This window comes from Dasypus novemcinctus, chromosome 2, assembly GCF_030445035.2.
Source record: "Dasypus novemcinctus isolate mDasNov1 chromosome 2, mDasNov1.1.hap2, whole genome shotgun sequence".
NCBI classification, from domain to species: Eukaryota; Metazoa; Chordata; class Mammalia; order Cingulata; family Dasypodidae; genus Dasypus; species Dasypus novemcinctus.
Genome location: NC_080674.1, coordinates 163704014 through 163712979, shown reverse-complemented (window position 1 = coordinate 163712979; position 8966 = coordinate 163704014). Strand labels below are relative to the sequence as shown.

Here is an 8966-nt window from a genome sequence, read left to right as displayed (position 1 = left end):
TTTGAGGCCCAGAGAGAGGACATAGCTTGGCCCGTCACACAGCTGTTCCTTGCTGAGAAGGCTGAGACGAGACCTAAACACCTGATTCTGAATTTAGAGTTCTTTCCACCATGCGATTTTGTCCTGTTGTAAGTGTCCCATAGTAGGGTGACGCCTGTCCCAGACCCCTTCTTAGATGAAGGAACAGGCCCCTGAAACCATCCCGGTGTCACAGGACTCTTCCTGGTAAACCCTGGTTGGACTTGGCGTGGTCATCTGGCCTCTGCGCTGGGCACGGCTGAGAGGTCAAGGAGCTACAGCTGAGGTGGTGATTTCAGGCCCAAGTACACTGAGGAGCAGCAGAGAGAGCGCCTGCGAGAGAAGCAGGCAGGACACGGGAGACTGTGGATTTCAGGGGGATGGAGGGGGAGAAGCGGATTGGCGTAGAGATCAGAGTCCCAGGGACGGCGAGAGAGAAACAGAGAGAGAAAGAGAGGCACACCGAAAAAAGGAGATTGGAGTCCATCATAAATAGAGACAGCCAGCCAGAGAGAGAGACAGAAGAGAGAGACATGCACAGAGGAGACAGAGTCAGAGTGGGGGAGGGAATGGAAGAGAGAAAGTCAGAGACTTTCCTTGCTCCTGCCTTGGCACTCGGTGTCTTCCTAGCTTCTTCAGAGGTCCCACGGCCCTTCCTGGCCTTGGCTTCCTGGACGTCCTCCTGACTCTTCTCAGCAGTCCCTTCCGTGCAGCGCCGCCGAGCTCCAGTGGGATTCTGACTCTTGCGACGTAGTGATTCCCAACCAAGCTGACCCTGGCAGGACTTTGGAGAAGCCCCCGGCAGATCTGCCCAGGATGCAAATATTGCAAGCTGGGGAGGCAAACGCTCCATTCTGCTCAACAGATCATCTGTCGCGTCTTGTTACCTCCGAGACCTGGAGATGACTCTATTCCTGGGCAAAACATCAACAAAGCTGCCAGCTCCCAGGGGTAGGCTGGTCTCTTGTCAGCAGCAATCTTCCTCGGAGCACTCACGTGGAGCGAAGGCAGTAAGGCTCACGCTGTGCTCCTTGGCCGGCCAGGCCTCTGCTGACCTGGTGCCCCTCCTTTCCCAGGACGGGCCTGCCCGTCCCCTCCGCTCCCGCCTGCCCAGCTCACGTGTCGGCTCCTCCAGGACGCCTGCTGCGGTGACCCTGTGGCACGTATCAGTCCTTTCCTTTTCTAAACCTTCACGTACTTACTGGTTCTCTTTGTTCTTTTGTTTCACATTGTTCCATATTTATGTCATATAAAGGGCTATATTTCTGAGTTATAAGGAAAAGGAAATCACTAAGTTAGTATTATTTCAGATAATAATCGCTATATTAGTAATATAGTCCATTATTTAGAATCTTCCTGGTGCTTGTTATCTAGGAACTCATTTAATCCCCACAATATCCATTTACAGAACAGGGAATTGGGGCAGGAAAAGGGAAGTAACTTGCTAAAGGTTGTAGCTTTAGTAAATGACAGCAAAGATTTCATGTCTCTATTCCTCTCCTTCCCCTTTCAGCTTCACTGGCCAGTGCCTAAAGCTCACCATTAGAATTTTGCCCTTTTATATATGTTATAGCTCATATATATATATGTATATTCTTTGGCAGAGGCGAGCTGGAGAAGAATGGAACATGGGAGGAGGAGTCCTGGAGAATCATACACTACCTCTTTGAGGGTCCGAACTCCTGAGTAACCATGAGCTGGTTGGTGCCAGGGCATCCAGGCAGGAGGATGAGGATACTGTGGGCAATCTGTCTTGTCTACTAGAGAAACAACTTGGCGTGAAGCCCACAAATGCTAAGAAAGGATAGTCAGTGCTATTTCTGTCTTAGTTCACCAGGGCTGCTCTGATGAGCACCATGCAATGGATTGGCTTACGCAGCAGGTATAGATTGTCTCAGGGTTTTGGAGGCCAGAAGGCCAACATCAAGGTATTTGCAAGACTTGCTTTCTCCCAGGCTGTGGTTCAGGCAGTCCTTTTTCACCTGACTATCTCTCTCTCCTTGTGTCTGCTCCTCTGGTTTCTGCTGGCCTCTGGCTCCTTCTTCTATGTTCCATTTTCTTTCCTCATAAGGACTTCAGCCATGTGGTTGAAAGCCCACCCTGATTGGGCTCATCTAAAGGGGATTTTTGATGGTCCTATTCACAAATGAGTCCACACTTAACTAATAATAACATCCTCAAAGGTCCTATTTACCAATGGATTCACCCACACCCGAATAGGGGTTAGGACTTGAACGTGTCTTTATGGGGGCCATGATTCAATCTCCAACAGTTTCCACAGGAAGCACAAAAAGACAGTAATTGTGGGCAATGATGCCTTGGTTATCCAAAGAAGACTCCATAAAAGGCTAACTTTGAGAGATGATCTGTAAGAAAGGAGTTCTGCTGTCAAATTGGTTTTGCTAATCCTGCACGTTTCTTTCCTTCTTACAGACCCACAGGGCCCACCAGCATATTAAAGGCTCTGAGGGAAAGCAGACGTGGCTCAAGCAGCTGGGCGCCTACCTGTGATGTGGGAGGTCCTGGGTTCGGTTCCCATGCCTCCTAAAGAAGATGAGCAAGACAGCAAGCTGATGCAATGGGCTGGTGCAGCAAGCTGACGCAACAAGATGATGTAGCAAGATGATGGAACAAAGGGACACAGCAAGGAAACACAATGAGAGACACAAGGAGCAGGGAGTGGAGGCGGCTCAAGCCATTGGGTGTCTCCCTCCCACATTGGAGGTCCCAGGTTTGGTTACCAGTGTCTCCTAAAAAGATGAACAGAGAGCAGACAGAGACTGCAAACAAGGGGGGCTGAGTAGAGGGTGGGGGTGAGGGAAGAAATAATAAAATAAACCTTTAAAAAAAATAAAGGCTTTGAGAAGTTGTGCCACAAAGACAACAGTTTAACCTAGTGTTTCCCACATGTACTTGACAACATTTTCAGTTAAACTTATTTAACATCCGATGGGACTAGTGTTCCACAGCCACACTTAGAATTGGTAGGCTCATGATTATTCAGGAGTTCGGGCTCTCAGAGAGGCAGTTTGTGAAAGTATACAGGCTGGGGCCCTGGAACCACAAAAGCTAGACTTGGAAGGGACCCAAGTGGTCACCTGGCCTAATCTCTTACCTGAATCAGGGAAAAGCACCCATGACTTGGTAGGAATTATGCTGCACGTGAGGCTCAACTCTGCTGTGTGTTCTTGGACAAATTGCATACCACCTCTGATCTGGGTCTCGCCTCTCTGTGATGGAAATCATAATCCATTTCTGTCTACTCTGTCATGAAGAATTTGTGAGCCTTGGGCTGAGGATTCACAAAGAGATGCTGGACAAGCGACTCCCTTCTCTCTGGGCCTTGATTTTCTAGTCTAAGGGAGACCCCATCTGTCTCCAGTGTGCAGGGAGCTGCGAGTCCAGCCAGGATACTGGCACCCAGGAGGGGAGAGGAAGGGAGGGCCCTGGGGTGGTGGTGGTAGAGGGTAGAGGCGCCGTTCCTCCAGGAACAGCCAGGATTCCTGCCCCCCCCCCCCCCCCACCGGGTTCTCAGGGAGGGCTCGCCCTTTGTGGTGGCTCCCGTGGCTCCCAGAGCAGTTCTCTCTGCTTCTCACGGAGCAGGAACTTCCTTTCCGCTGGATGGGCTACACCGCTCAAGGGCGACCAGCTCCCCTGCACCCCCTCTTCCGCCCTAGAACCGCGTGGCTGGCCTTTTGCAGAGCGCCCTGAGGAAGCAGCGCCCCTCCTCACCTGACTCCAGAAGCTTCCCGTGTGCCCAGGCCCCTCACTCTCAAGGAGAGGCCCCTGCAGGGGAAGGTAGCGCGCAGTTCCTGCCGCTCCTGCTCCTCGCGTTGGCGTTGGCGTCGCGGGGTTCTGTGCTTCCCGCCTGGACGCGTGGCCTCACTTCCTGCGTGGGGAAATCGGGCCAGTCCAAGGGCTGCCTGCTCTGGCAGAGCCGGGGCTAAGACCCTGGCCCGTGCCCTTTGCATCATTCCCGGGGCTTCCACATTTGCAGCGGCGTAAGAATCACCAAATGGGAATTTGCTAAAATGCAGACTCCTAGGACATCACCTCCGCCTGCGATTCCGGGTAATGGCAGGGGTGCCTGAGCATCTGTATTTTTGACAAGCACTCCAGGGCCATGATATTATCGGACCTGGGGGGCCCCGGCACTGCCCCTTGCCGTAAATCCCAGGGTGGATTGTGGGGGCAAGTTCCAGAGTGAAAGTAACTTTCGTTGAATCCTTCAACCGTGCCAGGTATTATGCATGTATTATCACCCTAGAATGAGACATTAGCATTACCATTTCATAGATGAGAAAACGGAGCCTCAGGAAGGTTTAACAGTTTATCCAAGGTCCCATAGCTGGTAGTTAGAAGAGCTGGGATGTGAACTTTGGCCTCACAGCTCCAGAGTCCATATCCATTCCACCCACCCTTTCCAATGAATCATCACCATGCCTTCACCTCATTCTAATACTCCCACTCCATCTTTCCCCCCTGGGCTTAAAATTTGTTTTAAATTCACCGTCAGTGAATTTTTCTTGCAAAAGCTCCTTTGGTGCCAGCAGGTGGCAGCACTGGACTGAGTATATGCAGGGTGCTTGCGCGCTAATTGGAGGACTATAATCTTTTGTTTTTCTTGCTAGTTTTATAGCTCCGCTCCCCTCCTCATTCTGGCCATCCTCAATCTATTAGATTTGCGTTTGCTCAGCTGGGGCTGTTACCTTGTGACCTTCCAAGGTTGGGACAACCCAGGAATTCCAGATTTCCTAGAGACCGCCAGTGATGGACTTAGAAGTGAGCTGCACCTGAAACTTACACACTTGCCAAGTATATCTTTGGTGCCTGTTTGGTGCTTTCAGTAATTGCCTTGTTTAATCTTCCTTCTCCACTCCTCCACACACACAAAACCTCTTTGAGTTAGTGAAAAACAGTTATCTCACCTGTTTTTTTTTTTTTTTTTTCCAGGAGAACTCCAAGAGGCTAGATGGGCTTGAACTTAGGTGTTTCTGATTTCAGAGCTGCACCCCATTATGCTCTCATTTATAATGAGAGCATTTATAATAGTTTAATGGGATATAATGGTCATTTATAATAGTTTGCAGGAGGAAGTGATTTGCCACTGGGGATGAGGGGCAGTGCTGGGGTGAGAACCCAGGCCTCTGCGTGATCCCAGGCGGGAGCTCTTGCACTCACCCCGTTGTGGATAGGGACCTCGGAGCAGGGGGTCTGTGGGTGATGAGGGTGTGTGTGCCCCTCCATTCCCCACCCCCAGGGGACCTGACCGGGAGGGAGAAGGATGGCTGGAGGGTGCTGTCCTCAGGGCCGGTTGTATCTACCTGTGCTCAGCCTGGCACTCAGCCAGCCTTAAGGTGCCAGGGTCTGGAGACCCCTCCCTGCCCCAGGAACGGGGTATTGTGAGCAGAAACCTTGTCAGCACTGCCACTGCATCCCTGCCTCCTGGCATGGCCTGGGGTCGAGTCTGCACTCAATATTTTTGGAATCAATGGACATGCCTCCTCTTTTACTGTCTTCTCAGACTCTGCTCTGAGCCTGCTGCCACAGGAGTGTGTCCTCCTTCTTGGGATCCTCTAGCCTTGTTCAGGGCATGGATTTAGTCTCTCAGTGTAGGAGGTTGAATTATGTGCCAACCCCCAAAAGAACCAAAAACCAAAACACGTTCTTGGTCTTAGCCTGCATCCTAGAGAGTGCAACATAATTAGGATCTCTTAAAGAGGTGTTTTGTTAGAGTGTGGCCCAAATGAATGAGGGTGGGCCTTAAACCGATTCCTGGAGTCTTCTATGGTCAGAAGAAAAGACAAGGGGAAGAGCTGGAAGCAGAAGAGAAAGAAGAGGACGTTGGCATGTGATGGGAAAGCAAGGAACCTTAGCACTGCCTGCCAGCTAGAGCTGACCCCAGGAGGAAGTAAGCCTTCTGACCTCTGAAACCGTGAGCCAATGAATTCCCATGGGTTAAGCAACCCTTTGTATGATATTTGTCATAGCAGCTCAGGCAAACTAAGATGCTTGGCAAGACTGCCTGCTTGTTCTTCAAGTTTCTAGATCCACCCTTTATCTGTCCTGCTCCCACTCCAGATGCAAAGAACCTAGGGGCAACCTCTTATACTGTTGTATGTGCTTCATGGTGTTTGGCAAAAGGGTGAATATAAATAAGCTCTTTGGGGAAATGGCCACCTATTGTTTTATCCAAGTACAACGTATTTGCTGTTGAAAAACAGAAAATAAGCCAAAAGAAGAAAATTAAAATCCCATGAGAATCATAGCCTTTTCTTCAATGCTATTTATTAATTTATTAATTTATTTCTCTCCCCTTCCTCCCCACCCCCCAGTTGTCTGCTCTCTGTGTCCATTTGCTGTGTGTTTTTCTGTGTCTGCTTATATTCTTGTCAGTGGCACTGGGAATCTGTGTGTCTTTTTTGATGCGTCATCTTGTTGCATCAGCTCTCCGTGTGTGCAGCGCCACTCCTGGGCAGGCTGCACTTTTTTCGTGTGGGGCGGCTCTCCTTACGGGGCGCACTCCTTGCACATGGGACTTCCTTATGCGGGGGACACCCTTGCATGGCACGGCACTCCTTGCACCCATCAGCACTGTGAGTGGGCCAGCTCATCACGTGGGTCAGGAGGCCTTGGGTTTGAACTGTGGACCTCCCATGTGGTAGGCAGGTGCTCTATCAGTTGAGCCAAATCCGCTTCCCTCTTCTATTTTAATGGAATTTAGTTTTTCCCTTTCTATTTTTATTATACATATTGTACAAACATACAAAATACAGATAAGTAAAAAAAATTGTCACTGGAAATACTACTTCATAAGTGCATTAAAAATTCCATTAATAATGATCATTCTATTTGTTGAGGGCCTACTATGTACTAGGAGTCTTACATATTTTTTGACTTGAGATATAATTTATATACTGTAAAAGTCACCTATTTTAATAATTTTAATTTGGAGGGTTTTAGTAAAGTTTTGAGTTGTGCAATTATCACTATAATCCAGTTTTGGGACATTTCCATCACCCTGTAAAATTCCCTCAGGCTCCTTTGCAGTTAATCCTGTTTCCACCCCAGTCAACCTCTAATCTATCTATCTTCTGTCTCAATAGTTTTGCAGTTCTGGACATTTCATGTCAGTGGAACAACACAGCAGTGGTCCTTTGTGGTAAATCTGTACGCTGACACTCTCAGGGGCATCTTCTCAGTTACGGACAAGGTAGCTGAGGCTGAGTGAGCTCAGTGACTTGAAGTAGTCACACAGACCGGGAGCAAAGTTGCCCAATTTCAGTTGGAGTTTGACTCTCATTGTCATGATGCTTCACCTGCCAGCCTCTGCAACTACATGCTCATATATAATTATTTCTCCCAATGGGATTATATTCTACATATTCTTTTGCCACTTTTCACTTCACTAAATAGAGGGTGAATATGATTGCATGTTAGTAAATATATATCCACAATAGCCACAATAGATGCTTGGGAAGTACAGGGTAGCAGTTAAGAGTTTGGGCTTTCCAGACAGATTGGCTGGGTTTAAATACCAATTCTGCCACTTACTAGCTATGTGACTGTGGGAAAGTTATGTAAGCTCTCTGTGCCTCAGTTTACTTGTCTGAAAACAAAAAAAAGATGATGGTACCACTCCACGGGATTGACAGTCTTATTCTACTTGGAAGTCCCTTCCTGTGGGATACAGGAGCTGAGCTCAAGAACTGGGAAAAACTTTGGGGTCAGACCCAGACTACAGGGATGAAGGGCCCCGGGGCTCAAGGAGCTGGGGAAGGGTCAGCTCCCTCCTCCACCCTCTCTGCTCTAGGCAGTGCCTTTCCAAGACCCCACGCCTTCTCACTGCTGGTACCCAGAAGCCAGAAGGTGGCTCCAGCCCCATCAGTCAGCCTGTAGTTAGTGAAATGGAGGCACACATGCTGGTTGCAGATTGTGGGTGGGAGGACAGGATGTGGTGGGAAACAGCACCAAGCAAGGGGCGGGGGTGGTATTTGTCTGTGTTCCCTGGTGATTTGGCAACGGAGGCTGCTGGGCCCTAACATGGGGTTGGCACCCTTTGAAAAATCCTGCAGAGCCTCCAGCTTTCTCCCTCTGTCTCGTCAGAGGTGGGGCCGCCACCTTAGCTCCTGGAGGCCGTGGGATTATCAAGGCCAGACCAAGATGAGATACACGCATATCCAGGGTTGGGGTATGGGGCTGGGCACAGGTGTGAGCTGAAGCGAGGCCCGAGCGCAGCGCAGAGCGAGGAGATGGGCAGGGACTGAGGTGGGTGGAGCTCAACTGGGGCAACCTGCGCAGAGGCCGCCGTAGTGCTAAAGAGTTCATGTGGAATTCCACGTCTCTGGTCTCTTGGAAAAGAAGCCATCAGCACAACCTCCATTCCTGCAAGGGACCGCCCTGGGTGGGGCTGCGCAGGGGCTGCTGCCTTGGACGGTGCCATCTCTGGTATCAAACAGTCCCCACAACTCCTCATCCCCAACCAGCCCAGGAACCTGTGCTGATAGCCTTTTCTCCACCTCCACTGGACCAGCTTCCTTCTTCTTAAATTTTTAAAAATTAATTTTTATTTTTTAAAATATGGAATGCTTCACAAATTTGCGTGTCATTCTTGCTCAGTGGCCATACTAATCTTCTCTGTATTCTTCCAATTTTGGTATATGTGCTGCAGAAGTGAGCCCTCTTCTTTTGAGTTTGGGGATGGTGGGTTCAGGACCTAGCTCCCTTCTTAGGGTTCACCCCGGAGGAGGTGACTTCCAGCTCTGACTCTGAGGGCTGAGCCTGCCCTATGATGGGTGTTCTAGGCAAGTGCAAAGGCCCTGAGACAGGCCAGGGCTTCCTGTGCTCTTGCAACTCCTGCAATGGGGTTTTCAAGGTAGACTACACATTGGGAAGAGGAGTGAGAACCTGTCAGGACATGTTAGAAAGCTATTCCAGCCAGGGCTCAG

At 49.7% G+C, this 8966-nt stretch overlaps 1 non-coding gene across 1 annotated transcript; it reads right to left on the bottom strand.

Annotated features, from left to right (window-relative positions):
• Nucleotides 1-8592: 8592 nt before the first annotated feature.
• LOC111761692 (U6 spliceosomal RNA) lies at nt 8593-8699 on the bottom strand. Its single transcript, XR_002794977.1, has one exon. It is a non-coding gene; the product is annotated as a U6 spliceosomal RNA (small nuclear RNA).
• Nucleotides 8700-8966: the final 267 nt, after the last annotated feature.